We start from the raw sequence: 17,921 nt of genomic DNA on the forward strand, positions 1-17,921 counted from the left end.
TTGGGCCGGATAAATCATAATTGTTTGTGTGGTTGTATGATTTATAGAAGTAGCCTTTTAGCATTTGACATGATTGGGCAACTAGGATTTCCTTTCTTTTGAGTAGATGGTTGATGCCGGATTTTTCCAGGAATAAGGCCAATATTTAAATTTCTCCCCTAATGGTTATCTGGTTGCAACTGGAAGTGAAGATAATTTATGTCGTCTATGTAGAAGAGTGGTTAATAATAAGGCTGGTATTTAAGTTTCAGCCAATTTTCAGGTTCCCTTGAAAGTTTCAGGAATATCCATATTTGCCCAGTTTTGCATTGAAATTCTTGTTGCCATAGATGATTGGTTGTTTTATGGTGGAATTTCAACAGAAATTATGTATTAAAATGGGTCCTCTCGTTGTAATTTACTTTTCAGATTTTACCTCAGCTTCATGGTTATGCTGATGGTATTTTTTTTCCTTCTCCTTCAGGATATCTTTTTATTTTTTGTTGACTCTTATATGAATCGGTAGGTATTATCCTTTGATATGGAACGACATGTCATATTTATTTAATTTAATCATGTCCCCTTCTGCATTTAGCTAGCTATACATATGAGTATATTGATGGACTATTCTTTTGAATCTTGGAGAGATATTGATAAGGTAACTATAATCTTTCAGTCCTGAACCTATTTTGTGTGTCCTTATGGATTTGCAGAGCACACCCCATCTGCTCAAATCATCTTACACTCCATCAAGGCTATTTCTATTTCTTTTTTGATGTAGCGGTTATGGCGTCCATAGGTATACAAGGATCCAGTAGGGTGCTGTTTGATTTTATATGAGATTGATATGATCCTCACTGGTCCTCTTCCATTGAGAGAGCAACATACAGGGAGTCAGGGACATCATCTTCAGGGAACTCAAGGTGGACGAGCCATTATTTAGTTGTATCACTTTTGTGTTTTCATCTTGAAATAAACAGTTTCTGATAGTTGTATGGAATTTGCAGTGGCAACAGTACAAAGGTTGGAAATATTATAGTTCAGATAGCCAGTACAAAGTAGTTAATCCAATACTTATAAGTGTACTATGTAGAGCTTGAACTGCTACCTAAGCTGGCCGTCTCACGATTCCCTCCGACCAATGTTAAATTTACATGTTTGACACATTTGAGTTAATATATATCTACAAATTTGAATTTGTCAATGACAATGCACAAATGAAATGATAATTTGTTGTGATGGAACTATTTATTCACTGCATATTTTTAGGAACAATTTCATTTCTATTGTGAGGAGCAGAATTAATCTAGACAGCTCTGTTTGGTAGCGTACATTCATCAATTTTTTGGTACAGGACATTCATTACATAAATGCAAAGTTGTTTGGTACTATACATTCATCAAATGTTATTGATCTGAAAGAGCTTCATGGCATGCTATGTGACTTAAAGTTGGGCTTTGTTTTTTGAAGACTTGGTCATGTAATGCTTCTGAATTAATGTTCTGTTTCAATTTATAAACTGAACATCAATCTGCATATTTTACTTGTTGATTTTTATCCTGTTGTATAAAGGAAAATATGCAGATCTTTGTGACATGATTTTGATGTTTCAGTATGGTCTGTAATTGGCATTGAAAGAACAGGTTTTGCATGCATGGGGAGTATGAGTAATAGATAAATGATTAGAAGCTTGGAACAGGTTTTGATGTTTCAGTATGGTCTGATTGATGCTTGGAAGTTGGTTCTCCCAAATCTGAAAACACAATTATCCACTTTTGCTTGTAAATACATATCCTAACTTATATTGATTTGATCGTTCAGATATCTAGCTTACCTGCTGAAATAGCTATTCCCTTTACATAATACACTAAAGGTCCACAACATTAGATTCTGAAAAATATCTGCCACAATGTTGTTGTTTCAAAGTTGTAATTGAATATACTATAAGTGAATAACTGGAGTTTTTGCAATGAAGGTCAACACATTGGTGTAACGCCAACACATAAATACTCCTGACAAATCTATGCCTGAATTAAGTTGAATGAGTTATGGTGATTGACTCTAAAAGTTTATACAAATTAAAAATTAAGTTGAATGAATTATGAATAATGTCTACGGGGTGATTGAATCCAAAAGTCTATACAATTTAATAAGTTTATGAGTATATAAAATTATTATTAAACCAAATATACACAAATCCTTTATTGTGCACACAAATACAGGTATATCTTTGTTTGGATATTCGGTTTGAGATATTTTATATGTATACTGTCAAAATATATAATCATGTATTGGTGGTTTGATTTACATTAATTATGAAAATGTGCCGTTGCGTTAGCACGGGCATATTACTAGTTATAAGTAAACAAACAGTGATATTATAAGTAATGATAAAGAGCGTTAACTTGCATAATAGTGTCCTTTTATAAGTGAACAATGTGACGAAGCCTCAAATGACATATTTGTTTGTACAAATGAAATAAAGCAGCAATAATCAATTGTCTGAATCTAACACAGTTCTTGCAACAATCCCTGCAGGCTAGAACAAAGAGCTTTCAATACAGATGATTCAATCAATATGTGGATTCATTTACCATTTAAAAAATTTCCATTGGGCTTATACCATAGTAACTTCAATGCAAGCAGTATGCCTAAAACAGCAAAAAAGAGGAAAGAAAATAAGAAGATGTCGATGTACAAGACCAGCAATGCAGAACGGTGGAATTAAAACCACAAAACAAATATCATTTCTATAACTAATATAAATATTCGTATTTTTCCTTTCATCACATCTAATTTTCGTCTGTGTTTTCGTCCATACACAATCCGATTTGGTTAGCAATAGCGATGGAAAAAAATTGCAAAAAAAAAAATCGATGGCCGCCGACGCCACCACCACCGCTGGAGGGAGAAGAGAGGCGGCGGAGGGAGCTGACGCTGCCGGATCTGCCCGCGGTCGCCGCCACCGCTGACGGATCCACCCGCGTACGCTGCAGACTCCGTCGTCGCCGTAGTCGACGCTGCTGTAGGGACTGCCGTCGGCGAGGGAGCGCGAACTCCGTCGACGTCGTTGTCGCCGATGATGCCGCCGTTGGGAGGGCGCTGTCGCCGACAGGGAGGGAGGGACGGCCGTCAAGGCCGACAGAGAGAGGGAGAGAGGGAGAAGCGCTGCCGGAGGGGAGGGGAGGGGAAGCGGCGCCGGTAGGGGGAGAGACGGTGCCGGTGGGGAGAGGGGGAGGGGGAGAGGCGGCGTCGGGGGCGGGGGAGGCGGCCGGCTCGGCTAGGGGGAGGGGGAGGGGGAGGGTTAGGATTTTCATCAATTTGGAATTGATCTGAGCCGTCCATCAAAATGAACGGCTCAGATCGATCGAGCGTTGGGCCGCACCACTTGGGCCGCACGTGGGCCAGCGGTCCAGCAAGTGAGAGGAGGAGTATGGGAATATCAATTAGACTTTAATCGCTTGCGGGCTGAAAAAGGCCCATAGAGAAAAAATGATTTTTTTTATTTAGATTTTTATGTAAATAAATGCTGAAATGATGTTTGTATTATCAAAATTAGCAATTAAGCTATGTAAATTTCAAGAAAATTTCAATGAGTGTAATTAATATACAAAATTTAATAAAAATTAAATCCAACCATAACATTTTATTTCTCACACTTACTTTAGTTATAAATTAATTTAATTATATACCTACCTACTTAAAAAATACCCAAATATTTCAGAAAATTTGTATTTCATTTAATTAGAATTTAATATGTTTTAATTCAAATTTATCTTTTTTTCTTTCCGTTGCAATGCACGATCACTTTTGCTATAATTTCAAAGAGTGTAATTAATATTGTAGAAAATTTATATTTCATTAAATTAGAATTTAATATGCTTTAATTCAATTTTCTCGTTTTTTCTTTCCGTTGCAACGCACGAGTATTTTTGCTAGTCAAAGCTAAAACGTGTACTAACTTCTACTTGGTCATCTAAGGGGTGAACATGGAAAAACAAGCAGGAAAAAAACAAACTAGCTTTCATTAATGAAAAATCCAGGCAAGGATGTTCCCCATTCCCAGTGTTGATCATAAAAAAAACAAGCAATTTTAGCAATAGTATATCCAAGGTTATGGAAAAAAAGCGTCGGTATTTACTCTTTCGATCCAGCGCATAGGGCAAAATACAGGGATTGATGAAAAAATAAATTCATTGCTGAAAGTGATGGACCAAATATAAGGTGAGTTGCTTGATGCTTCATGGTGTCACTTCATCTAGCTTTTGTCCCCCTATTAACATTTTTATTGTTTTAGCTCTGAGATAGACAAACAAATCCAGCTTTAGAACCCGTCATTGGGCAAGCAATTATAAAGAAAAATAGTTATAAGAAATTTTAATTACCTTACAAAGTAGAAATACTTGTATACTATTAAGGTTCTATCTAGTGGCGCATGTCACAGAAGGCGAGTCCCACGAACTTTGACCACCAATATACCCCGACCAAGGTGGTAAGAACCCACAGATTTTGACAACCTATCTACCCCAACCAAGAATCTTAACATAGATACATGTATTGCAGCAAGACATCAGCACATGTTAAACCAGCAGTATGACAAATTAATTACCATGAAATCTAGAATCTCCAGTTTGTTCTTATCAGTTCTAACTGAACTAGCTAGATATATGAATTAATTTAAGCAATGTAGTGAAGTCCCAGAAAAAAACTGTGTCAAGAGGGGCTTACTCATAAGGATATTGCGCCTGCCAGGCATGGGAAAGAAAGTCCCCGGACAGTATCGCATATGCTGTAAACCTGTTTCCATTGGTTAGAGATCACAAGGGTACGAGTGGACTCGAGGTAATCTTGTGACAGGGTGTTGACACGTAAAATTGATTCACGCAACAACAATGATAACCGTCGTGCTTTCGTGACGACGAACGACTAGTTTTCAAGCAAACTAGCAAAGATCTTCACTTTCGTGGAAGAACCCGACTGATTTTCAGCGCAAACCAGTAAAGATCAACCGCACCCTAGATAACTAGGATTTGGCCAAAGAAACAAGAGTAAAAGTACGATGAAAACAGTAGAAAAAAATAATATAGGATGATAATTGTTCGAGAGCCCTACCAAGTGCAAAATCTGTAGTATATAGTAAAGGAATACGCTGTACTGCATATATAGAAAACTCTAGGTAAATCCGTGATTAATTCTATCTAATCAAAACTGTCCTTTTTTAACGACAGCTTCCATGCAGACGTATACACGCCTCAGCCGAAAGTCGCCTCCATCCTGCAACGCTGCTCCAGCCCAAGTTTCAGAATTTGTCTCCCCTTGCTCTGGCAACAATGTGATCCTGTGTGGCTAGACTTCAACAGGCATATCATCAAACATAGCCATGCATCCAACCCCAGCCACATAAAATCAACCACTGAAGCCTCACATCCATTGAATCGGCAAAAGCTCCATCGCAGCATGCTAGCTGCTTGAACTGACAAAATCTGAGAATTGCAGCCTCCCAAGTCCCAACCTTCTTCTCTAGTTTCTGCAGCTCCCTAGCAACTCGTACACCTCCCGGTGCATCACAAATTCCTGCCCTTGTCAAGCTAACCAATTCTTAAGCAAACCACTAAAATAATTACACCAACTATTCTATATAATTTGGCCTGTCTAAAATGACCTAACCAAAAGCCAAATTATGCTACTAACATATGCCCCCCTATTTTCGACATAAACAATATAACCTTTTTTTTATCGAAAACACAATAACAGTTAACTTGCCAAACCCACAATCATCCTCTCAAAACGATACTCCACACATGGTATCAGTCCTAAGCCCATCCACGGTCATCCTCTCAAAACGATACTAAAATAAGTATCCGTCTTGAGACCACCCACAGTCGTCCTCTCAAAACGATACTCAAATAAGTATCCGTCCTGAGACAATCAAGCTTCCTGCCAAACACTAGGATAATAACTTTTCAAATATTTTCCATTCAGAGCTTTCGGCAACTTTATCCCCTGCAAAGATTGAACAAAATATGAATTTCCAGGAAAAATTTCTATAATCTTATGTGGATCTTCCCAACTTGGCGACCACTTGCCAAACTTACTACTCCTAGTACCAATGGGTAAAATCGTTTTCCATACTAATTCGCCTACTTGAAACGATTTCTCCCTTACTCTTTTGTTATAAGCCTTAGCTACTCTCAATTTTTCTTTCTCAATTGCTCTCAAGGCTTTTAATCTTTCCTCCAAAACATCATCTAGCATGTCTAACATCAAGTTTCTATAATCAATAGCCGACAAACCACTTTGCCTGGCTACTCTAAGAGCTTGTAAATTAACTTCTACAGGCAACACAGCCTCCTGCCCATAAACTAGCTCATACGGTGTCACTTGTGTAGCACCATGCTTGGATATCCGATGAGCCCATAAGGCTTCAGAAAGCACCTCATACCACCTCCTAGGATGCTCCTCTATTTTCTTCTTTACAAGTCTAATCAAAATTTTATTACTGGATTCGGCCTGTCCATTAGCTTGAGCATAATAAGGCGACGAATTCAGCAATTTAATCCTAAAAGACTCGGCAAACTCACTGAACTGGTGTGACATGAAAGAAGCTCCTTGGTCAGTGGTTAACGTTTGAGGTATGCCGAATCTATATATAATATGCTCTAACACAAAACTGATAACCTCCTTATGAGTCATATTTTTTAAAGGCACCGCTTCTGTCCATTTAGTAAAATAATCTGTAGCCACCAGGACGAAGCGATGACCCCTAGACGATGCAGGATGTATTTCACCTATAAAATCTAAACCCCATCCTCTAAATGACCACAGCTTGATAATAGGATGCAACATAGCTGCAGGTGCTAATTGTATATTCCCAAACTTTTGACATGCCTCACACCCCCCTATAATAACGAAAACAATCCTCTAACATCGTCGGCCAATAAAAACCCGCTCTCTTTAATAACCATTGCATCTTATGAGCCGACTGATGTGTCCCATAGATTCCCTCATGCACTTCACCCATGGCCACTCTAGACTGATCTAGACCTAAACATTTTAAAAGCAACCCATCTACAGTTCGGCGATATAATTCGTCATCCAACAAAGTGTACTTCAAAACCTGTCGCCGAACTTTCCTATCTCTCGTCTGACCCGGGTTTTTTAAACAATCAACCAAAGGCTCCCTCCAATCACCCGGCTCAAACTTTCCTATTGACTCGGTTGTCCCTGGTAACCCCCGTACCGAATCTTCTAAACCTGCCGGCATCCCTGGGACCGAACTAGCACAACTTTGCTCGGTCCTTTCTGTGTTCAATCCACCAGCCGACAATGCAAGTACATGAACCCCACTACCAGCATTACATGGATCCATCTCATCATAAAAACAATGCTCTGGCACTGCACTCTGCTTCCTATCCTGACCAACTGCTACATCTACTATACTGTCTCTTACCCCGGCTAAAGGAGCACGCAAACCATTCGACATAAACCCATTGTACACAAAACTAACACTATCGCTAGAGTCACACACATCATGAACCACATCAATATCACTACTAGACAAACCGGCTCGCATAAATCTTTCAACCGAACCAACACTGCTAATTATAGCCGGTTTATCTAATATCAAAAATAGTCCTCTCTTAACCTGATAACCAGATGCTTGTTGTGCCAAATAATTTGCTGTACTATTCTCTTCCCTAGGAATATACTTAATAGTAAAAGTGTTTAGCAATTTAATCAAATCCAAACATCGGTCCAAATAACTATTTAGCAACCCATCAAAACATTGAAACTCCCTGTTAATTTGTTGAACTACTAAAAGTGAATCACCAAAAGCATCTACATCTCTCACACCCATATCAACCAGACTCTGCAAACCGAATAATAAAGCCTCATAATCGGTCTGATTATTGGTACAAGGATATTCTAACCGGACCGATGTCTCATAAGAAATATCATTTGGAGAAATTAACACAATACCTATACCTTGTCCATTCCCACAAACCGATCCATCAAAATAAAGTTTCCATGGACACACATTAACACAATTAATATCGTGGTCATTTTTAACCATATGATCAGTAATAAAATCGGCAACCACTTGACCTTTCATAGCACGCAATGGTTCATATAATAAATCAAATTCTATCAATGCGTAAGCCCACTTCCCAATTCTACCACTAAGGATCGGTCGTTGCAACATATGTTTAATCACATCAATTTGGCAGGTTACTGTACAAGCATTAGAAAGCAAATAATAGCGGAATTTGGTGCACGCATAATATAAAGACAAACACAATTTTTCAATAAACACATACCTGCTCTCGGTGTCCAGTAGACGACGACTCAAATAAGCCACAATATACTCCTTCCCGCCATCTTCTTGCGTCAAAACCGCACCAATCACCAACTCCTGTGCAGCAACATATAACCTGAAAGGCACCCCGGACTTGGCCGCCCGAAGTACTGGAGGGCTCAACAAATACCGCTTAATATTATTAAAAGCCTCCCGTTGTTCTGCCCCCCAAGTAAACTCTGTTTCATGCTTTATCCTAAGTAAGGGAACAAACGATTCAATTTTCCTGCAAGGTTTGATATGAATCGTCTCAAATAATTTATCTTCCCTAATAACTTCTGAACATCTCTCTTGCATGTCGACTCCTCTAAATTTTTAATAGACTCTGTCTTTTTTGGATCAATCTCTATGCCATTCTCATGAATTATAAAGCCCAAAAACTTACCAGCCGACACGCCAAAAGCACATTTAAGAGGGTTCATTTTTAATCCATATCGACGCATTCTTTCGAAAGCTAATCGTAAATCGGCCAAATGGCTATCAAACCCGTCCGATTTAACAACCACATCATCAATATACACTTCCAAAATAATGCCCAATAAATCATGAAAAATTAAATTCATAGCACGTTGATATGTAGCACCGGCATTTTTTAATCCAAAGGTCATAACCACCCACTCAAATAAACCAACAAAACCCGGGCAACGAAAAATAGTTTTAGACGTATCCTTTTCGGCCATAAAAATCTGATTATACCCAGCATTTCCATCTAAAAAACTAATTACCCTATGTCCCGAAGCCTCATTTATTAACATATCAGCTATAGGCATAGGATATTCATCCTTCGGAGTGGCTTTATTTAAATCCCTAAAATCTATACACACTCTGATTTTACCAGTATTTTTCTTCTCAACAGGCACAATATTAGAAATCCACTCTGCATACCTACAAGGCCGAATAAACCCAGCTTTCAACAACCGATCAATTTCTTCTTTGATGCGGTCGTACATATTAGAGTTGAAACGCCTAGGAGCTTGCTTATACAGTCTAAAACCAGGTTTAATAGGTAATCTATGCTCAACTAAATCTCTACTCAAACCAGGCATCTCATTATAATTCCAAGCAAAACAATCGACAAATTCTCTAAGTAACTCACATACCTTGCTTTTCTGATCGACCGCCATGTTGTCGTTGATGAACGTAGGTCAGGGAACGCTCCCATCCCCGATGTCGACCTCCTCTAGTGGGTCTGCCGATGAGAACCCCTGGCCAAGCTTCTCCATGTCATCAAACTCCTCAATTGTCTCGTGCATATCGTTCTTTCCAGAACGATACTCTGCAGTGCGCTTTTGCAACCATTCAATACTATTTTTTGTATTCATCATTTACAACGATAAATTATTAAGCCGTGCTACACTAGCCGGCTGAGCCTGTATCGGTATGAAACCATTTTTACCGATACTTACATAGTCATATTCCGACAAATCCCTTCCTGTTAAACATCGCATGTCACCGTGTTGCCAATCAACCGGTGTATCTGTCAAAGCAATATAGGCTGAATTATCGGCCTCAATTACCTCGACTTCTTCATCTACCCACTGTATCAAACACTGGTGCAAAGTAGAAGGGATACAACAGTTCGCATGAATCCAATCACGGCCAAATAAAACATTATACCTACTCTTTACATCAACCACAAAGAAAGCAGTAGGTACAGTTTTACTCCCAACAGTGAGCTCCATGGACATCACACCCTTTTCCTAAGTTAGCTCCCCAGAGAAACCACTAAGCCCCATGTTAGTTTTCATCAACTCACTTTCCTTTCGGCCTAATTTAGAGAAGATCGAAAGTGGCAAAATATTAACACCGGCACCCCCATCCACCAACATACGACCAATGGGCTTACCATCAATATGTCCCTTGATAAATAGAGGCTTTAAGTGTTCACCTGATTCCTTTGGCTTCTCAAACACAGCCTTCTTGAGACCAAGAACAAGCTCGGCGACCTCCTCCTCAGGTGCTCGAAACTCAGCGGGCAACTCAAACACCATGTTCACATCCATATCGCTAGGCGGATCACATCTGTCTTCACAATTACCATCAGCACCCCCTTCCTTCTCGATGCGCTTATCTCTCCACGACTTATCTGTGGGCATCATTGGTCTAGTTCGATTAAACCACTCATTAAGATCATTCTCTTCTCGCATTTTCTTGAGCTCTCGTGACCGCAATTTTTGCACTCGCCGCTTGCGCGTAGGCCCAAGTCCTTCTGCACACCACTGTGGCGCTGGTTGTGTCCCGGGTGGAATAATATTACCGCCACTGCCGCCGGAAGAAATATGCCTCTTTGGCCGTGGTTCATCCTGCCCAAATCCATTGCTTTTTGGCCGAGCCGCTGCATGTTTGCTCGCACTGTGTGTTTGCCGCGAAAAATCCTGACGATGCTTGGCTGCCATCTGAAACTTGCCTGCACTACTGCTGCCACTGCCGCTGCCATATGCAGGCTTGGTGCTAAAAAATTGAGCATTTCTTGCCGTGTGAACACTGCCTTCTCCATGAAATTGCTGACCACTGGCCGGTCTAGTACTGTTGCCCCTGGGCCTATGCTGCTGAGCTGCTGATCTGACCCCATTGTTGCATGCATCCGTGGGCCCCATACCAAGGACAGGCTGCATGCAGGCTTGCTGATTTTGATTCCTGCCTGCTCGAGCAACCCATCCACCACCACCATGGCATGTTGGCTGAGCTGCTCTATTGCTGGTCTCTTCAATTTCCATACCAAGATTTTGTTTCACACTTTGCTGCACACCATTTGCATCACTTTTACTCGCCTTCACACCCTGCACCACGGTAGCCGGCTCAGGCTTCTCAAGCACCATGTCACCAACTCTCAGACCGTATGCAGCTCCTATCCCATCCACTTCCGCTATCGAACGTCTTAAAACAACACCGCTCGAACTGACCTTAGGTCCAACTGCACATGTATTATCATTATTAGCTTCAACTGGCATCCACGCTTTCTTTCTTTTAACTGCACTCACTTTCTTTTCCTTCTCTGCACATATGCGAGAATCTCTCAAACTTGCCTTGGTGCCATTACATACCACAATAGCTTCGGTTGGCCTTTCTTCACGATTAAACGAAGCCCTGCGTTCCCATGTTTCACCTCTGAACACTGGACCTGGTGCACACCACTCCAGTTGCCACGGCATCACCGGCTGGTATGGGATCCATGGGTCAAAGTGCCATGGTGGATATTGCAGGCACGGCGGATAACCCCCATGCATAGGTTCTATCAGAGATTCCGGCGGTGGAATATACGGACCTCCACGCCAAACATTGTGACCACCAACTTCATGCATAGGAGGGTGAACTGGACGCTGACCAGGAGACCTTGGCCGCTTAACACCCCGCAACCAGGAAAACACACTAGTGGTCCTTTGAGCAGCATACCTCTCCATCATCCGCTGATACGCTGGCTTTCGCTCGGGAGAATGTTTCCTACCCTCATTGACTCTCCACACTCCCACTTCTGGGTTTCTAGGTTTTATCATCCTTTGAGGAGTACTATCATCAACAATAACATTCTTTCCCTTAGTGGATTCGGTCTGATGAGACCGAATAAGCACCTTCTTGTCATCAAAATCAATCATGTTAACTGGGAACGGATCATTGTCAAGTTTCATTTTTCCTCCTTCCTTGAAAACCAATCAGCCATCATCGATCGCCGATTGTACCTGTCGACGAAACACGTTACAGTCATTAGTAGCATGAGAATAAACATTGTGCCACTTACAATAAGCCTTTCTTCCTAACTCCTTAGGTGACGGAATTACATGTCCTTCTCTCAACCTAATCTGTTTGCCTTGCAACAGCATATCAAAAATTTTATCACACTTACTAACATCAAAAGTATATCTAATTTCTGTTTTCTTAGCCGGTGTAGGTTTTAAAGCAGGACAAACAAAAGGCTTAGGCTTAGATGATTTTACCCATTCGGCCACGCATACATCCATGTCATCATCGGTAGCCGAATCATCATCATCACTATTTTCTACCAAATTAACTACAGGCTTTCCATTATCTCTGTTCTTACTGTCTTTAAACCGGTTATACTGTCTAGCATCCTTAGCACGACTCTCCTGTACTAAAGCCTTTTGCAAAACTTGATTAACATCTGAAAATTCTTGACCCTCCAATCTATCTCTAAGTTGAACAAGCAAGCCAGAAAAAGCAAGATCAGCCAAATCCTTCTCACCTATAGTCAAACTAAAACATCTATTTTTCACACCTCTAAATCTCCTGATATACTCTGATACAGACTCATTGTGTTTTTGTTTAACCAGAGCCAAATCTGAAAGCCTGAGTTCAGTTTCACCACTATAAAAATACTCATGAAACCTCTGTTCTAATTGAGCCCATGTAAAAATAGAATTAGGAGCTAACGATGTAAACCATGTGAATGCATTACCAGATAAAGACAGAGGAAACAACTTCACTTTATAAACATCATACTGCCCTACTTCACTGCATTGTGCCAAAAATTGTCCTACATGCTCAAAAGTAGACCTGCTATCCTCCCCTGTGAATTTAACAAAATCAGGCATTCTAAAACCTCTAGGGTATGGTGTCAAGTCAAAATGCTCAGGATATGGTTTTTGATATGCGCGCGCTCTACCCTTAGGTTCAAACCCAAACTCCCTAAGCATATTAGCAAGCTGATCTTTAAAATTCTCATTGGGTTGTGCAAAATTATTATGAGCTGTAGACGCTACATAAGAGTGTTGCGGCAAACTAGGCAATGTGGGCGCTACTGACGGCTGGTGCTGTGGAGCTGCACTAACATACTCATCTGGTACTGACCCATGAGAAACCCCAGTACTTGAGGATGGTAAAGGTGGAGTGTTATATGAGGTTCTATAATATGGCTGTGGAAAATTATAATTGAAATATCCAGCACTCGGAGTATTAGTGCTACATTTTTGTGAACTTACAACTGGAATAATGGAATTAGTAGCACTGGGTATTGAACCACTGGCCGAAACACCATGGCTATTTCGGCTAGTTGGATAAATAGGTGGCAATAAAGAAGCAGACAAAGCACCAGCCGATGCACTAGTCGAACTTGGCAGCGAAACTGAATTAACATTATCATTAGACATCGGCTGTTTCTCCCTATGCTCGTCGTTAATTTGCAATAATACAGATCGCACCTGACGTGGCAAAGCGTTTTGCACGTTTCTGCTAAATTGCTCCTTAAAACCAGTTAAATCATTGTGCACTGTCTCAGTAATAGTACATGCCATGTGTGTCATATCTGCACCAAATTTACTAGCTACTGAAACATCTATTAAACTAGCAAGTTCATCAGAGCACATAGGTTTAGTTACCTCAGATCGTACCTTTTTAATGGCGCCGATCCTGGTTTTCTGGTAACAGGCGAGTTTCTGTTTCATCCGTTCGATCCTTTCCTCCTCAAGCTCGCGCTCCAATTCACGCCGATCCTCCTCTGTCAGATCACCTAATTCAACAACAATGATGTTCTTTGGATCAACAGCGCTCAGATCAACAGGGTCATTGTCTTTTTCTCCAGCCATGCCGCACCTGCACAAAAGAAAAAGGAAAGAAACAAGACTGACAAAGCCTGCCTCTACCTATGTGCGCGTGCAAACCTACTGGAACACTAGCTATAAAATTGATTCACCACCGAATTCACCACCAAATTCGGCAGTCAAGAAAGCTACAGGATCGATGATAGATTAAACAAAACAAAAGCAGAAAAATTACTATAGATCACTTGATTTCGGCCGAAGAACAGGCCAAAACTTCTCGTCCCTAGTGGAGTCGCCAATTTTGTTGACACGTAAAATTGATTCACGCAACAACAATGATAACCGTCGTGCTTTCGTGACGACGAACGACTAGTTTTCAAGCAAACTAGCAAAGATCTTCACTTTCGTGGAAGAACCCGACTGATTTTCAGCGCAAACCAGTAAAGATCAACCGCACCCTAGATAACTAGGATTTGGCCAAAGAAACAAGAGTAAAAGTACGATGAAAACAGTAGAAGAAAATAATATAGGATGATAATTGTTCGAGAGCCCTACCAAGTGCAAAATCCATAGTATATAGTAAAGGAATACGCTGTACTGCATATATAGAAAACTCTATGTAAATCCGTGATTAATTCTATCTAATCAAAACTGTCCTTTTTTTAACGACAGCTTCCATGCAGACGTATACACGCCTCAACCGAAAGTCGCCTCCATCCTGCAATGCTGCTCCAGCCCAAGTTTCAGAATTTGTCTCCCCTTGCTCTAGCAACAATGTGATCCTGTGTGGCTAGACTTCAACAGGCATATCATCAAACATAGCCATGCATCCAACCCCAGCCACATAAAATCAACCACTGAAGCCTCACATCCTTTGAATCAGCAAAAGCTCCATCGCTACATGCTAGCTGCTTGAACTGACAAAATCTGAGAATTGCAGCCTCCCAAGTCCCAACCTTCTTCTCTAGTTTCTGCAGCTCCCTAGCAACTCGTACCTCTCGGTGCATCACAAATTCCTGCCCTTGTCAAGCTAACCAATTCTTAAGCAAACCACTAAAACAATTACACCAACTATTCTATATAATTTGGCCTGTCTAAAATGACCTAACCAAAAGCCAAATTATGCTACTAACACAGGGGTCCCTCTGTTGTGTATGCTCTAATGGTGAGAAGCTCCTTCGTGTGCTCAAGTAAAGATGAGAATTGGAGGGGGTCATCGTTGGACCATGTAAATGAATAGAAGCCAGGTCTGTCAGGGAGGTGAGAGGGAAATAAATCTGCCAGTGCTAACAATCTCCTCATCCTCCTCAAAGTTGGTCACCATTCGGATCTCAACAATTGACAAGGACAGGCACCCTGCAGGTGTGATGCTTGGGCTTGCAACGGCGGAGGCTGCAGAGACGACTTTGATCCTGTGAGCAGTGATTTCATTGCTAGTGTTTGATAAGCCAAGATAGAGCGTTCCTGTTCCCTGAAGAGGGACGGCACGTCCATGAAACGGCAAGTCATTGTCGTCGAGTTTGCGCCATTCCTCCGTCTCGACGTCGAACATGTGGGTGCCCGACTGCCCGGTTATGGACAGCAGAATGTAGGAGGCAACTGCTACATGGGACTTGATAGTGACCACCGGTGGGAAGATGTAGTCAGTTGGGGTGAGGTCCTAGGGGAAGAATGGCGGGCGAGGCAGTGATCTCCACTCGCAGCCCACCAGACGGTCCGAGGCGTCGTCGTCCACCCGAGCCACGGAGAGATTGAGCACCTCGAACTAGGGGACGAAATTGACGTCCCCCGTCACGACTGGCCTGCGCGCCAGGTTGTAGATCTTGTCGCCGAACGGTAGCAAGATCGGGCAGAGCTTGGTCGACAAAAGGTTGGGTCCCAAGATCTCCTTGCGCATCTCGGTGTCGAAGACGATGGTCTCATCAGGGCCGCAATTCCGGGCTGAGCTGCCGCCGACGCCAACGATCCACGGCGCGTGCCTCCTCGACCGCACGGGAACGAAAGACATGCAGTGCTTGCCGGTCAGGTGAGCGAGGTAGGGCGGGAGGGGTAACGGGGTGTCGCCACCATCGTCAGCGTTAGCAGGAAGGTGTGGGTTCACCTTGAACACGGAGTAGGAAGGGCGAGTGACTCCATGGCCGACCACCAGGTACACCGATGGAGGCTCTGTATCACTGCTACGAGCATCTTCATCTTCTTTGGCCAGTTTCTGCTTCTTGCTCCGGCGGAGCATCTCCACCCGCCGCCGCTAGTTCACAAGGTAGGGTTGAGGATCGATCTCTCTCTCTCTCTCTCTCGTGAATAGTTTTTTTTTTATCTTCTCTCGTGAATAGTTAGGGTTGGGGATTGATGCGCATGGAGTGACGAGTGTGCTATGTCCACGTAGGTTTGCATCAGGATTCAGACGTCCTAGCTAAGATGGGGGTTAGTTTTTCCATATGTGGGGCTATGTATTATCATTTTCTGTAGGGAAAAAGTCCAATTTAACTCTCCACTATCGGTGCCAGTTGGAAACCCCTTACCAGTGTGCTATGTCCACTGTAGGTTTGCATCAGGATTCGGACGTCCTAGCTAAGATGGGGGTTAGTTTTTCCATATGTGGGGATATGTATTATCATTTTCTATAGGGAAAAAGTCCAATTTAACTCTCCACTATCGGTGCCAGTTGGAAACCCCTTACTAGTGTGCTATGTCCACCGTAGGTTTGCATCAGGATTCGGACGTCCTAGCTAAGATGGGGGTTAGTTTTTCCATATGTGGGGCTATGTATTATCATTTTCTGTAGGGAAAAAGTCCAATTTAACTCTCCACTATCGGTGCCCGTGCCAGTTTTTTCAGTTGGCACCACGAAGGCGGTTCAGCCATTGGTGACGGTTTTAGAACCGGCATCTATATGAATAAAAAATGTCGGTTTTTTGATGTTTTAATATTGGCACTTTTAAGGTTTCACGAATCAAAAAAGCCGGCTCGATGCATCAGCTCGATCTGAGCCAAGCAGCTCCCTTTCACCCTGACCAATCTCAAGATTCACATGAACAAGAATTCTTTTGCATGAACAAGGACACATGAGAAACAACCTGACCAATCTCAACATTCACATGAACAGGAATAAGATTCTTTTGCATGTACAAGAACATGAACCCGATTCTTCTACCGCCTCCTCCTCCATCCGAGGTCGCCTCCTCTGTCGCCGTCGTCTTCCCTCCCGCCACCGCCCACCTCTGCCGCCCCCGCCTCCCCTCCTGCCAGGCCAGCGCCTCCCCTCCCCGACCGAATCTAGCGGAGGGGAGACGCTGCTGCCCCCACTGCCTGCCTCTGCCGCCCTCGCCTCCTCTCTTGCCGGGCCGCCGCACCGGCCGGATCTAGCCAAGGGCGTCGCCGCCCCCACCGCGGCCCTCGCGCGGGCCGATGCCTCCCCTCCCGAGAGGATTTGGTGGAGGGGAGGCGCCGCGGCCGCCTCCACCGCTGGGCCGCCGCCAACGCTGGGCGCACGAGAGGGCTAAGGAGAGTGAGAGTGAGGAGAAGAGGAGAGAAAGAGAAGGAAGAAAATTTCTATCGAACGAACGCGTGTGGCAGAGAGAGAGAGCGCTCGGTGGGGGGATGGATGGATAAGAACGTACACGCTCCCCCGTGCGACTCAGCTCGGTTTTACAGGATGTTGATTTTTAAAAAAGGAAAATGTCCACTTTGACTCCCTTAAATATACACCGAATCTAATTCGTACCCCTCAACCAGAAAACCGGTTGGGATGACTCCCCCAATTACTAAAACAGGTACAAATTGACTCCCTCGGTGGTTTTGGAGGGCGGTTTTTCTGACATGGCGCTGAAGTGGCGGTGTTGACTTGGTCTTCGTCCCACGTGACGTTGACGTGGCGCTGATGTAAGATTAGATTTAAAAATATACATGTGGGACCCATTTGTCATTCACACACAAAAATTATAATAGGATCCACTGACATGTGGGGTCCACATGTCATTTTCTTTTCCAACCTTTCTTCCTCCCTCCCTCTCTCTCCCTTATCTCTCTCTTTCTCTTCCTGTCGGTGAGTAGCGCAAAGAGCTTGTCGAGGCCAGGAATGCACGGAGCGGAGA

General features: G+C 42.7%; 1 pseudogene; it reads right to left on the reverse strand.

Moving 5' to 3' along the window:
• Nucleotides 1–4,707: 4,707 nt before the first annotated feature.
• LOC127769653 (uncharacterized) lies at nucleotides 4,708–16,060 on the reverse strand (annotated as a pseudogene).
• Nucleotides 16,061–17,921: the final 1,861 nt, after the last annotated feature.

Source organism: Oryza glaberrima, chromosome 4 (assembly GCF_000147395.1).
Source record: "Oryza glaberrima chromosome 4, OglaRS2, whole genome shotgun sequence".
NCBI classification, from domain to species: Eukaryota; Viridiplantae; Streptophyta; class Magnoliopsida; order Poales; family Poaceae; genus Oryza; species Oryza glaberrima.